Source organism: Psittacula echo, assembly GCF_963264785.1.
Source record: "Psittacula echo genome assembly, chromosome: 15".
In the NCBI taxonomy this organism is placed as follows: domain Eukaryota; kingdom Metazoa; phylum Chordata; class Aves; order Psittaciformes; family Psittacidae; genus Psittacula; species Psittacula echo.
Genome location: NC_137751.1, coordinates 10,428,997 through 10,444,538, shown reverse-complemented (window position 1 = coordinate 10,444,538; position 15,542 = coordinate 10,428,997).

The following is a 15,542-nucleotide window of genomic DNA, read 5'->3' as shown; positions in this document are numbered from 1 at the left end:
GTCAGTGAGCGGAAGATCTGTTCTTCAGTCAGGGCTCTGATTCCTTGGGAAGTGTTCCTGATTTAAGATCGGTGTGAGGCACGAACTCAGAATTGAGCATATTTGAAGCCCTGTGTGAGGGGTGATGCTTTATAAGGTACCTACCACTTCCCACAATGTTAGCATTCCAGTGTTGCTGTCAGTGCAGGTTGGGGTTTTGAGGTTGACCTGTGAGCATTGGCAGATGAGAGCATTGCCTTCAGCCTGTAGAACTGGTTCTGCCTGTAGCCTGACAGTGATGGAGTTTCTCACAGTGCTCTAAAACTCTGGAGGGTGAAGTTTCTGTTATGCAAAGTGCAGTCTCATAGCTGAGTTTGTACATAGGCAGGTCAGTGCTTTAGTCTTGTTTTGCATATTTATTTCTATGAATAGCTGTACATTGTTCCTACTGGTTTTAGAATAAGCATTATGTAAGGGTGAAATTGTAAGTGGACTGCAGCTTTTACTTGTCTGGCTGAATTAACTGTGGATTAACTTTGCCTCCATTGGAGGTAACGTAGAAAATTAAATAACACTGCAATTATGTGGCATATGAGGGTGAGACAGTTGGCTTTTTTTTTTTCAGTATTCAGACTCCAGCACATGTACCAGATGAATACACTGTGCCTGTAATGCCTCAAACTCACTGTGTTACTCTTGCCTTTGGATTTAACGTACTGCAGTGCTCAGCAGAACCCTACATGAGACAGTGAAATACTGCAGCTGCACACAGCACTTCTGCTCATTACAGTCTGTCAGCACAGCACACTGGACACGCTTTGGTTTCTTGCCAGATTAAACAGTTGTTACGCTGCTTAGGAAGTACCAGCCTGTAGATAAGATATAATTTTCCTGGCCAGCATTAATTCTCCCACTATATGCGTAGGATTGCTACTGATAAGCACCCAAAGGACAAGTAAGAAGGGCTATTCTTGTGAATTGTTGCAGTGGGCCCGATGACAGATTTTGTGATATGTTCCTGCTAATCAGTTGCAGTAGGTGGTTTTTTGGAGCATGGTCTTTTTCCTTGTGTAGGCAGTAACTTCTCGCAGTGGTTCTGGCATTTACCAAACATAGAACAAGTATTTATTGAAGGCACAGCAATGTTGATAGGGATGTGGGGCAAGTGGATGGGCAGACATCAGCTGAAAGTTTTAAAACCTTTCTGTCCCAAAATCTGAGCTGCTTTTATTGTTGTAACCTCTCTGCTGAGGTCACAGGATACATCCAGGATAAAATGAATTCCAAATTCAGTGCTGAAATGACAGAACTCTTTTGATATGTCATCAACAGTGCTCAAATACACATGCATGCAGATGTACTGGATTATCCTGAAAGAAGAATAATCCTGAATGTAAGATTATTCTTTCTGACCTGTCTCCCTCCCACCCCAAAAAATATATAAAAAAAGCTTACTAAGTATTTGTGATCAGTATAGAGTACAGATAAAGGCTTTTTTTTCTCATGATTTAGTTAGCAAGGGGAATGTTCCTTTTAAGTGTATTCAAGCAGCATCTACTACTAGTTACAGAGATCACCATCAGAGAAATAAATCGTGGTGCTGTGGTCATCCCAGGAGCAATGTAGTTCCAGCTGCAAGTGCTCCATGTAGGGAATATGTCCTTTAAAGACCACGTGGAGGCTCTTCTCAGCTCCAGTCAAGGGCTCATGGTCTAGCCTTTACAGGGAAGCTGAAGCTCAATGCAACAGGTTTCATCAGAGGGTTGGGTAAATGCAGAAGTTGTGGCAAAATAATTGCTGGTTTGCATGCTGTGGTTGGTGGAACTGAGGGTAGCTTGTTTTGAGTTTGAACAAGAAGTTGAAATCAGTAAAGACATTAAAAGTGAGGCAGTAGTTGAAGACAGCAAAGAGCAAGGGTGATGAATTTATGATGGGGGATGTGAGGTGTAAAATCCATAAGCCAATAGAAATAAAGCACAAGAGAGGAAACTGGGCAATCATTAGTGAAAAGTATGTATCTGTTCTGCATATTTAGTACAGATAAGTAATCAAAAATTCCTTACATACAGTGGTTTTGGGAGGGAGGGGAGAACTGTTCAGTATTCAAGATCATTTTGCTTTTGGGTTAAATGTGTGAGTTCAGCTTACCATTGTTGTTATTGCTGACACTAATATACATTATCCAGCAGGTCTAGAAGGCCAGGGGCTAAGATCTTAAGTTACAGTGTTAAGAGAAGCGCAAAGCTCTTTGGCTGTCCATGCCCTGTCCCCACCAACCCTGCAGTCGCAGTTAAAGTTGTCACCCCCTATTGCAGTGTGCTGTTGTTCAGCAGACACAAGTAGGTCATGTAGCACAGATGGTCTTGCTGCCAGGGAAATGCGGAGCCCACAGTCCCCTCTGAGGTTGTTCCCTGTTCACACTCTCTGCCTTTCACACAGTTAGGTTGGAGACAGTGGGATGAATTCTGATTCTACAGACCATTTTCTCTTGCATTCACTGAGGGTGAAAGCATAAAGCAAAGCTGTACAAATACCAGGAGTGAAAGTAGGGATGAGGTAGTCAAAGGGAGGCAGGACTGGTGCTTTATGAAATAAGGCATCACTATATTAGGTGTTTTTGTGGGCTTGATGTGTCTGCACCCAGTCTGAAAGGGGCTCTGGTTCCTACAGAGCTGCTGTACTTGAGCTCTAGAGCAAAACCAGGGGTGACACTGTCAGTATATGTAAAGTATTAATTTGTTCTTGTAGCATCCATCCATTAGCATCCCTCCATTCTCCATATGGCTATCTGTAGAATGTCCCTCAGGGGTACAGTTGTGCTGATCTGAGCTAAAGTTATATGTGCCATTTATTTTTTTTTCCCTAAATGTAATAGCTCTCCCTAAATATAATCCACTCTCCACCAGCACACTGCCACCTCAGAATGTCTTTCCCCATCCACTGCCTTATCTTTTCTTTCCCGTTAGCATCTCCATAGCTGCAGAGGCAGTGGCAGCCCACCTGAACTCTCTGGGTAAATACAACTTGACATCTGCCTGCCCTGTTACCAGAGCACTTTTATTTATGGCATCTCATTGCTTTTTACATTTGCATTAAGTACCTTTAAATGTTTTTTTTAATGCTGCCACAAGGAATTCTCAGCAGCACAGCACCTTAGTCTGCAGTTAGGGAATCCATACTGCTAGAAGCAAGGCAAGTCACAGACTGGAAACTGTAGTGATGGAAAGATCAATTTCAGCTTATTGCTACCAGGAGACTCTAATGTTGCCTATGTTTCCAATTCTTTTCTATAAGCACCTGAAAATACTTAGAAGAGTGGATTTAGATCGCTGCAATTTTAAGCCAGAGAGGCTTTATTGTTATTTTTATGCGTGTGTAGAGGAACAGATTAGAATTTGTCCAGTATTTTACACTAGGTTACAAGAAAAGGATTCGGGAGCAGTGACCTGCTAGCCCTGATCTCCTGCCCTTTGGGTGCTTAAGACTCACAACGAAATTGAAATTTCATTTCTTTGAGGTTTTTTAAGCACATAAAAAGGAACAAGTGACCAGTACAAGACCAGACGTGTGGTTACAGCTTTAGACAGTAGAGGGAGTATGGACACTTGTGTTAAAAGCCATATCGGGTCACCCGTGACAGCCAAGAGAACAGACTTTCTGCTAGAATTCTTTTGTCTGCAAAAGAAAAAAGGTAAATCCTTGAAGCATACATCTTTCTAGATGCCAGAATGCAGCTGTTGGCGACGAACACTTCATAAAGCTGAAGGTGTGGGAGAAAGGCATGATCCTTTATGCTTGTCATGCTTTTCTCCTTGTAGCAAGCACCCTGAGCACTCGGCTGCTTGCACCCACAGCTTGGGGCTGGTGTGGGGCAGTACAATGCCTTTTCTCCTCCAAGTCAGGATCTTGTCACCAATAGTGACTGTAGCAGGGCTCTGTTTGCACAAGTGGCTGCCTCCATGGTCTACCCCTTTTCACTGGGAAAGCTGTGAAGTGATTGCGTGTATGACTTCTGCTGCCAAATGTAGATGTTAAGAGCATCCTGCAGCAGCGAATGCCTTGCTGGGACTCCCTTGCATAAGAGGACAGATCTTGATGAAGAAAAACCTGCAGTGCAGGAGAAAACTCCCACCAACTTGGGTAAAACTAGGATTTAATTTAGGGGCAGATTTTAGGGGGGGTTGTTGATCTTAAAATTTCTTTCTAGAGCAGTAATTTTAGGTAATGCTTGCAGTGATAAAGAATTCTTTCTTCCTCACCTCACCCCTCTACCATAAAAAGCACCTTATATATTCATTTATTTTTTATCTAATCCCACCACATGCCATTATGACTCCATATGTTTTACTGCCACCCAGGAAAGCTTTGCATATAAAATGTTGGCATTATTAAATGAATGTTGGCTGCTTCTTCCCAAGGCACATTTTTCTGCTTCTCCTGATGTGTGGGTTTCCCCCTACCCTTCATTCTCACTGCTCTGCTATGACTTGTTTCTCATTTGCTCAGCCCTGCAGGGATGATATTTGAGGGCTAATATTCATTAGACAGGAATTATAACAATGAAGGATGGATATTAATGTAAATGCTACATTTCTTCTGTGATTTTTTTCAAGACAGAAAAGTTGCCCTGCATGTGTCCTCTTTTAGGAAGTCTGTCAGAAATAATAGCTAGCTTCTTTCTTTCCTTGCAGATTCCAGAAATACGCAAGGAGTTCAAGCTTCTCAGAAAGGTCTTGCTATAGTGTCCTGAGTTCAGGAACCAGCCCTGATGGTGAGGCACATGGAATAAGAACAGCCAGTGCTGTGTGTTGAGTGGTGAGGAGATGGATGGTTGGAATTAGAGCTTACAGGACACTTCCCTGTCTCCAGTTAGTGGCTGACATGACATCTGCAGCTTCACGTTGGTCTTCTCAGGAAAGTGAAGGATTGCATGAAGTTGTTTTCTCTAGTGATATTAAGAGTGGTCTTTGTTATTGGGAGCAATTTGAAATGGAAGAGGGCTGTCTGGCTGTATGGAAAGACAAGATCTCTTTTCCCAGGTAGGTGCTTATCCTGATCTGAAGTGTGCTCCGATCTTGAAGGTACAAGCAGATGTTCCGTTAGGGTGACGTAGGTTTTGGATGAGAGAGTGGAAAGTGGGAAGAGAGATTACCCCAGCCATTTCCATAATCTGTTGCTCTGAGTTCTTCAAGTAAAGAGCAGCCTCTCCAAACCAAACCTCAGAGGGATCCTAGCTGAGTTTGATCCCTGCTGCACTGGGTCACCACACAGGACATGCAGGGTGTGGTTTGCCCTGTGTGATCCTCCTTCCTGCCATGGCAGGAAGGCTGGTAGGAAGGGAGCTTTCACGCTTCCATCCTTCACCCACGCCTGCCTTTCTTGATGTCCTGGGCACTCTCCAGCTTGTAACCGAGTGCCCCCAAGATATATTTGCTTCCTATTTTCTTGCTTTGACCTCCAGAGGCCTTGTTCTTCATGAATAAAAGATGAGCTGTTCTCCTGGAGCCACAGAGGGAGGACACCACTGCCAGCTGATGTAGCCATTGCTCTTTATTGCTGTGGTTGCTGATGCCTCCACCCTTACAGGCAAGGAGACTGGACAGGACAGAAACAGCTCCAGGGTTTTTTAGCCTGGTAACTGGTTCCAGTGTTAACTATACTGTTTGGAGCCAGTCCTGAGGCACAGCTGGCTCTGTAATACCTTGTTTCAAGTGGTTTGTAACTGAGTAATTTCAGTGTTTCAGTTTGAACTGAAATTATCCATGATTTATCTTTCCCTCAGAGCGCATCACTGGCTGGTGTTCAGTCACTTGTAACCAGCGGGTATTTCCCCGGTGTTCTCCCCTTCCCCCTTTTTTTTACCCATCCAGATGAATGTAGAGTTGTACAATGACTTGTTTTAGCTGAATCACAACTTGATTCCCACGGTTTATCAGGATTATTTTGCATTAGCTTCTTTTTTCTGCTTTTCTTGCAGCTTGCCCTGTCTTGGCATCTTTTTCAGATTTAATAGACATGATATGCAAATAATAATGGTAAATAATCACATTTATCCTCTTAGTGACTGTACTTGTGCTCCCATACTTCAAAGGCAGAACTAAATGGATGAGGTGAAGGGGTGTCAAATGCCACTTTCTTAAACATGAGTGAATAGGAATGTGTTGTTTACCCATGAAAGTATTTAGTATGTTCTTCCTGGGATTTGGGAACTCTTATCTCCCTAAACACCATTTTTCCTGGAGATTTCCAGTTTGCCAAGCAAAGCTTTTCATGCCAGTATTGCTTTTGACTTTTAGACTGGTACTGGGGCTGAGAACAGCAACTGATTGCTGCACCATTCCCTCTCAATCATTCCCTTAACGTAGCCTGAATTCAGTACTCCTCCCAGCCTAGAACAGGTCAGTTTGCTAGATGTAAGTGTGCTTTTATAATAAGGATTTAGCTTTCCAATTCTGCATGTATGCTTACTAGTGATACTAGAATCTTTAAGTGAATGATTAAAAACTTCATTCATCCAGGCAGCACGTGTGCTGGTGAAAACTGCCAGTATACTGGTTGTGAAACTGAAACAGGGTGGTTTTAAATGTCTTGCCCAAGAGTAGAGAGTTTTGGCCTAGAATGTGGCCTTTCTCCACTGTATTGAGTACAACGGACTTCTTCCTCTCATTACTTACACAGTTACATTTGCGCAGGTTTTAGGCATGTTAAGGAACATGTCTATATGCAAGTATTTACATGTTTGTACATGCAGGGCATGTATGACATTATATAGGTTTATTTGGTTAAATACAAATAGATCAGTAGCTTAGAAAAACATCTTATACATTAAAAAATACTAATTTAAACCCCTAAACCTGAAACATAGATTCCCCCACCCCTACAATGGTTATTTGGTAACTTCACCCACTTCTCTGGGTGCTAAAATGAATCAAATATAATTGTTTAAGTTATTTGTTCAGTTTTTCAGTTGTTATTAAAGTAAGACACTGTTTATTGCTGCACTATAGGAAGATTCTTAATAAGGTAAGTTGCTTCACAAGCAGTTAGGGCTATATAAATTGAGTGGGCCTTAAGTCCCCTGTGACTATACTGTTCTTCAGAGACAGCCCTCTTTGATCAGTGAATTCCTAGTTAACAGTCTTCTGAAATGCATACTAACATCAGGTGATGAAGGTGCTGGAAGGCCAGAAAATCTCATGTACTGTCATTAGGGTGAAAAGGAGCTGGGCTTGAGCTGTTGGCTCTCTCTGCCTCTCAGGAGTTCATCTCCTGTAAATAGATGATACAGTAATATAAATGCCACCTGCACTCAATACCTCAGCTTAGGAGATGTGTTGGAGTGGAATAAAGACAGAGCTGCACACATAATCTTTGTTGTAAAATGAATATATAGCAGCTATACAAATAGGTTTGATTCTATGGTTTGTCTGGGAGATGCTTCATTGGGCTTAACTGTTAGTGGATGGGAAGGTTTGATACAATAAAACCAGAATACAGCAAAATGGCCTTTGTGAACATCCCTTGTTTTAGTGTATTGTAATATACACAACTGTGCTTAGTAAATGTCATCTCAGAATGGAAATATTATTACTTATTGAAAATAACCTCACTATAAAGTGCTGCAGAATGTCATGTGCATACAGATGCACACTGAGTGAAAGCAGTACAGATGAACTAGACACACCTCATCAGGTGTAAATTGTAGGTTATAACCTGGTTTACTAGAACTAGAATTTTATGGAAATGAATGATTGAAAAGACATCTCAGCTGCCAGTAATAGTCTTTATTTCCTCAGTACATCAATCAGTGTAACCTTGAGCAAGGCATTTGATTTCCTAATGCAGCTGGAAAAGAGGGTGAAAGGCAGGAGTAGAATTGGAAAAATCTGAAAAGTGGATCTTTCTTGAAGAAACAAAGGATTTACAAACTAAGACAAGAGCTTAGTACTGTCTCTAATGGCATCCCATTTTACCTGTGTTCTGCTGCCTAAAAACAATATAATCCAGGGAAAGGCCTGATCCCGATGGGGGCTGTGCACCTGCAAGCCACAGTACAGTAGTGGTATGGAGTTAACTTTCATGATGTGTCTGATCTAATTTCATGGGAATTGCTCCCACACGTGAAGTTAAACCTGCACTTAAGACTTTTGCTAAACTGGGGCCTCAGTTTCCTATTGAAATCATCAGACTGGGAGCAGAATGTGCTTCCCAGCACGGGGTGCTTGGATGTGTTCTCATTGCAATGGGTGACAAACCTCATCTTTCTCAAATGGCTGCTGTAGGCTAGCGGGTTGTGGAGGTGGAAAATGATTGCAAATCATCTTGCACTGCAGAGAGCAGCTTCCAGCAGAGCTGGGTGGCAGCCCAGCCCAGCTGAGCCCATGGCTTTGGCAGTCTGCAGGCAGAGTTCCCATGAAAACAAATGCCAAAGTGGTTTTGGGACAGGTCTTGTTTTGTGTTGGGAATGACACCCACCTCCTTCAAGCCACACTGGTACAGGGGAAATATTTCACCCTTCTGTCTGCTTCTGTGATACAGGCTTACAATATTTTTGATGCACTCCACACCTCTCAAAACAATACAGTCTCAAGGCAGCAGTAATGGAGTGAATCCAACCAGGTTTTGTTTCATCTGCTGCCCAGGTGGACCTGATCTATAAATGTAGCAATATAGGGGGTTTTGGCAGTGTGGGGACAGGGAGAGTGAAACTGTCCTGCAAGTTTGAAGTGCTGTTTACAGGGTTTAACATCTAATATGCTCTTTATTTCCTATGGAAACAACTGAGGGCAGAACCCTGCATTACAAATCCCCTTGGCTGTTCTTCCCCACATCAGTCATGGGAGCCCTGTGAGGGGGGAGCTGCATGAGCTGGAGATTGTAAGGGGGGAAATCAAGACTTCAGCTCCTTAACTATTGGGACCTGAAGGTCACTGCAGTATGTCATCCTCCAGGCAATTTGCTCTGGAATTGCAATGTGGTCATGGCTTTGTTTTACAACCTTGATGTCACAAAGTATTGATAATCTCTTAAAACAAGCCCTCTTGCAAAAAAAAAACCAAACCCAATCAAACAACAAGATTTGATAAATTGTTAGGGGGTTTTTGGGGTCAGTATTTATAGTCTGCTTAAATATCATAGCTTTTGGTATGGCACGGAGGTATAGATGAGAGTGGGTGGGCTTCTGACGTACTTGCCTGCATACAGGGAAATGAATTTTCAGTCTGTTGGGAGGGCAGCTGTTTCCATGACATTTTAAGCCCAGTTTGCATATGTCTTCGTATCTTTTCTTTAGCTCTACATACAGTTTGCATGCTAGATGGGTGTGCCACAGTTAATTCATATTTTTAAGTGGTTTTCACAAAAAATTCTCTGTATTATTAATTTCTTATTTGCTTTCTTCAATAAATAGCTCAGTAATCTGCTGTTTCTATTCTTTTGCTACAAGCATTTTTAGATGTATTGCACAGAATATAAAATGAAAGGTCCAGGCAAATTACCTACTGGAACAGACCAGAAGCAAGTTCAAGTGAACATCGCCTCTAGGAAGCTGACAGTTATCACAGGCTCCAAGAAAACAGAGTCAAGCCCTAAGGGTAATGCCAAACAATTATAGAATCAGTTCAGAGGTGTTTATTTTTCATCAAGAGTTAAGGATTGTTTCATACTTTCTTATTCTAATTAGAATTAACATAGATACTACTGCAATATAATTATCTTAATTACCTTTACTAGATTCTGGCATTGAGTTCCACAAGTTCATTTACCTTAATTGTAGTTTTCCACTTGTTAACTTTATGTTTGTTGCCACACTCCTCAGATTCTGTTTCTTCTGAAGAGGGTAAAAGAACACAAAATGTATCTCCTTTCCTTTCTTTCTTTTCTACCTTCACAGCTAACACATTGGCATTTTCTACCAGCCAAATCCAAGACGCATATAGTACGTTTGCCTCATCTGGAGTGGCTGCTTCATCCCTAGCAGTGTTCAAGGCCACCCTGGATGGGGCTTGAAGCAACCTGCTGTAGTGGAAGGTGTCCCTGCCCGTGGCAGGGGCCTGGAACTGGATGAGCTTTAAGGTCCCTTCTAACACAAACCAGTCTGGGATTCTCTGATTTTAGGAGCCCTGGCATTTGCAGAGAGGAAAATGGAGTCTTATCGAGGGTATTGGACATAATTACTGCATCCCGTTTCTCAACACAGTTCTTGTGTGTCTGCTCGTTTTTAGTTATGAACTGGAGTAAGCCTGTGCTTTAAAGGCATTTTTGAGGACTGTCGGGTTAGCGACTGTAGCGCACCCGGAAGATCAGAGCTAGTTGCCAGTTCTGAGCATTTGCAGCATTCATTGAGCTTGTCTGTGAGTATTTAGGACTTAGCCAAATATTAGAGTAGGCAGCATAAGCTATTTTAATGTGTACCTTCCACATTTGGTCTGGTGAGCTAAGGCAATTACAGACCAGGTCGGTATCATTGTTCCTCTTTCACTGTGAGCTAAAACAGTTGCTGAGATGGGGGGAGTTTCCATTTTATACCAGCAGCAAACTCAGAAACTAGATTAGAGTCCAGTTGTCAGGTGTCTGTACAGTGCTCTATGGAAAGCCACACTGGCAGCATCCTCACGGTGATTCTTCCTTATTGGAACATAATACAATTTCTGTAGTGCAATTCTAAAACTAAATTGGCAGGAAACTGCAGCAGTGTGCGTAAGTTCCTGAATCTGGGTTATGTCCTAGCATTTGACAGACAAAATCCACATTATAAAGGTTCTTCTGTAATAAATATTCTAAAACGAAAATGAACACCTGGCAAAGATCAGGCTTTCTGAACCTTTCTCTATTCATTTGAGTGAGGTTGGGATTTGGAGGAGTCATGAGTGCTCCTTCCACCTGGCAATGACTGCAGCAATATCCAGTTAGTGAGTGAGGTCAGTTGGGGCATCTTGCTACAGGATGTATTATTTCAGCAGAAAGAAATAACCTCCTTTTTATAAAGACATCACACAAATTCCTTAAACTGTCTAATGTCATACTGAAAAATGACAGCTGGGATCAGTGGATGGTTGAATAGCAAAAATAGAATCACAGAATATTAGGAATATTATGATGGGAAACTGAAATTCCAACACATGGGAGGTAGTTCCTCTGGACTAGAAGAGCTTCTGCTGCAAGTGGGCATTTTGGTGGAAAGAGGACAAAATGCAGTTTAATTCCCATCCTGTGGCCAGGATAGCAGCCCTTTCCTCTGCAGCAATGCCAAAACAAGATGTGCTGTGGGGTTTCAGCTACTTATTTATGCTGTGCTTATTACTGTGGTATTTCACTGAGGTGGGTCAGGGTCTTTGGTTGAAGCCTCTCCTTAATTCAAAACACACATATGTTGCAGGCAGTGGAGGGCAGCTAGCTGTACCGTCAATGGCCTCCTACCTTTTCCATTCTCCTTCTGCCTAACACATGAAGACTGCTAATATTCCACACCTATGTATGGAGCCAGCAAAGCCCTAGGAATGCTCAGTAACATAGACTTATATCTCACCCAGTCTGCAAAGCTGGCTGGGGGCAGCCACCTTATCGGTTGCTTTAGTGACTGGAACTTACGGGACTGTAAGTCACATAAACGTCTTGTGTGCTTTGAGATCTTCTGCGAGAACATGCCCTCTGTTAAATTACAGCATCGGTGCCTGTTTTGGGGATAGCCTTGCTTTTCTGGAGAATTAAAGGCTAAGAAACCAAAGTGGCAGCACTGGATGTTTCAGTGGTCAGTGCCCATAGTCAGGCCAGTTGTCCAAACCACCTCCATGCATTGCCTGCTGAAGGCATTTTAAAGGTCTGGCTTTTCTCTAAGTGCTGAAATTGGAGCTCATTTCCCTCCCTTCCTCCAATAAACGTAGCTTCAGTTGCAGGTACTGAAATCTCTTTTCAATTTCTAAGCACAGATAGGAAGTTTTTTTTCTTCCTGGCTCCCATCCCTCATCTTTGATCTTCTAACACATTCCAGTTCAGGCACAGGAAAAAACTCCCTTGCCACTGCACATTCTGTAGCTCTGGTAGAAAACATCTGGTGCTTCTACTTGGTCTGAAATAGTATTTGTGTCAGGGCCCAAACAACAGGGAAAATAGACTCCTTTTTTGTCTCCATAAAGTACAGGCTGGCTCCAATTTGTTACCAACCCTGTTCCATAAGGTTAGAGAAAACAATAAATCTTCATACCCCCAGTGACAATGAGAAGGGTCCAGTGGCATATACTTGGAGCAGCAGCAGCAAAGGGGAATAATTTTTGTCATCCAATGAAAAATAGTTTGTGAGCCCAAAGGAATCTTGATTTACAATGCACAGAGACAGAGCTTGGATGGTTTGCAAATGACTGGTGCTGGTGTACATGATGCTTTGGCAACTGGAAAATGCAGAGTTGCCCCGTTCTGAGTGATCTTTGTTTCCCTGTATTTTTCTGGAGTTACACTGGGCTACATGGGGGGATACAGAGAATTACCAGAGGCTTTATAAAACAGGCTGCAGCTTCGCCTTTAAAAAAGAGCTATTCCAAGTTCTCCTCTTCCACTGTGGTCTTCTGTAAGTCATTTGGACAAACATGGTATCAGAGAAGAGAATTTCAGAAGGCCTCCACTTAGTAGATGCTGAGTTTCTCTGCAAATCCACTTGCCTTTGGGTTCCTGGATAGGAAACAGTCTTTGTGATGAAAATTACACTATTTCTTTGGCCCTGCAGTGTGGTCCATTTCATTGTCTTGCATTTGTGAGGAGTGCTGTTCCACATTCCTCAGTCACTGCTACTGCAGCAAGGTAGTTTACTTGAAAAATGTAGAACAACAGGAACCAGACTGTGCTAATGATTAAATTATACTGATGGCTGAAGTTTAAGTAACAGTTAATGCACTAATTTCAGTATAGGAAGTACACTAAAAAAGCAGTAAGAACTCGTCTTGATCTTCATAATTAATGAGAACTGCCGTGATCCTTCACTATATTTCCACCCACAGTTTCTTTTATGTTAACGAGTGCGTAGGAACACACAGCAGCCAGCCAGGCAGAAAGGCCTTCCTTCAGAGCACTTTCCATCACACTGTACAAGCCGTGTGTGATTCCCTGAAGGGTCCTGGAGCCAGATCTTGCCTGTGTTGAATCCTGGCCAACAGTCTCATTTCTTTCAAGTGAAACAGCACAGAGTAGTCAGCCCTTCACACAAGAGCGTACCCATCACACATCTACATGCACCCAAATCAGCATCATCAGCTGTGCTGAGCATTTCTGGAAGGAAGATGAGTGGAACACATATCACTTAACTTTAAACATCTCATTTGGCCTAATTCTCAACTACCCCCATAATTCATGGATGGAAGTGAGTGGTGTTAGAGAGCAACTAATCCAGTTTAGATGTCTGCAATATGATGAGGGAATTCCACCCCAGTGCCTGTTCCTCTGCACTCATTATATAGGAGGTCTAGACAGCTGGCTTGGATACAGATGTCTAAAGATAGATGAGAGGTTTCACCTAAGGAGATACAACAGAATCTGCTGGGTATTAGAGGCTTTGCAGTGGCTCTCAACTGGATAACAAATACCTGAAAGCATGGAACCACTTGTCTGAATCATTGCAACTATGAAAGACCATAATGAGTTAAAAGCTGTTTACATGAGGTTTCTGAACTTCAGTCTTGGCCTAGAATGGGTGAGGCCTAAGCAGTCACTGATCCTCAAGAAGTTTTTTCAGCAGCTCTGTAATCAAAGGGGGAAAAAAAAACCCCAGCTTTTCTTTAAATCACTGCTTTAATCTTGTTTCTCCCACCAGTGCTGGAATTCTGTGCTCTGCCACCAAATGCAGCAGGCTATTTATAGTGTCAGCTTGAATGAACAGTAAGAACTTAGGCTCTTGTTACGGCTGCATCTTTGAGATGATGGAAATCACAGGACTGAAAGTTGACAGTAATGAAGGTGCACTGTATTTTCAAATATAGTTGAAAATACACCACTCTGATCCCACAAGTACATTGGCAGGGCAAAGGGATAGATTTGGCAGGGATTTCTAGGCATGTGGTAGGGAAAAGACTGAAAGGATTCAACTCTGAAGCTCTTGCTGACTTCTGGGGTCCTGGAGTCACCACTTCATATGGCCTTTGAAAAGGTACCTTTGGGAGAAAAGTGAAGGATTGGGCCTTTAGGGACCATAACCTATTGATATGTGGCAAATCAAGTGTCTCATCAGCTCTTTGGAGAGAGGAGCTTCTTTGCTGTTGGGTAATAAAATGGAAAGATAATGGAACGCTTTGGCTGTCTTTATTCCAACAATATAGATAACGGCAAACCACAAAATGTTTCCTCTTTTTCATTTCTCTAGATGCATGTGTGAGTATTCCCTTGTTTTTCACATTACTTTGTGTAATGCTTCAGTTTGCGGGATAATTTAAAAGAAAACAGCTGTGAAGCTTTTCAGTGATCCCAACAGCTAATGCAAATACGAAGTCAGAATAATGCATCACTCAAGTGGAGATGGTTTTGACTATCTGTGAAAAGCCACTTTTCAAAACAAGATACGTATCATACCGCATTTAATAGGAGGGTCGTATACGGTAAGAGCTTTATTGGGCAAATGTGACAGCCCAAAAATGTCAGAGACTGCACATCAGCTTTGTACATGTAATGGTTTCAATGAAAGTTAGGGTCAAATTAACGAGTCCTCATAGGCACTTAAGTGTCTCCTGTGCTTCTCCATGTCTGGGATCTTCAGTGCAGGGTTGTTTGCCTGCTAATCATAGCATGGTTTGGGTTGGAAGGGACCTCAAAGCTCATCCAGTTGCAACCCCCTGCCACGGGCAGGGACACCTTCCACTAGAGCAGCTTGCTCCAAGCCCCTGTGTCCAACCTGGCCTTGAACACTGCCAGGGATGGGGCAGCCACAGCTTCTCCTGGCAACCTGTGCCAGCGCCTCAGCACCCTCACAGGGAAGAACTTCCTTATATCTAACCTAAATCTCCCCTCTTCCAGGTTAAAGCCATTCATTGCCCCTTGTCCTATCCTTACAGGCCCTTGTCAAAAGTCCCTTACAGGTATTGTTGGCCCCTTTAGGTATTGGAAGGCAATAAATAAATGTGGGGTTTTTTTTAAATAGTAGTGCTGCTCTGCTGAATGATGGGATTTCAACATTTATTTTCATCCTGAAGCTTTGTTTGTGAAAAGCAGGTACAACAAAAGCTGAGGGATAGCTCTGTGGGAGAGCACTTGATGGCAAAGACACAAATTCAAGTCTACGGGTACTTCAGTCACATCACTATGGGAGCTCTGGCGCTGGATGATCTTTCCTTCTCTCCCTGGAATTTCCCCTGAGAAAGTTTAGTCAGAGAGGCAGATTTGTCAAAATGATTCAAGGAAATGACTTCAGAGTTGTGAAATTTTTCTGGCATCATCTTATTGAAACCAGCGGGCTCAATTCTCCCCTTGATTTTGCATCAGCGCTGCAGAATGCACAAGCGTGAGGGAATCCTGGCTCCTTGGTGTGCAGGTCTGCCTCTTCTTCAGGGAGCATCCTATGCCTGACACAATGGATTGCAGGACACCCT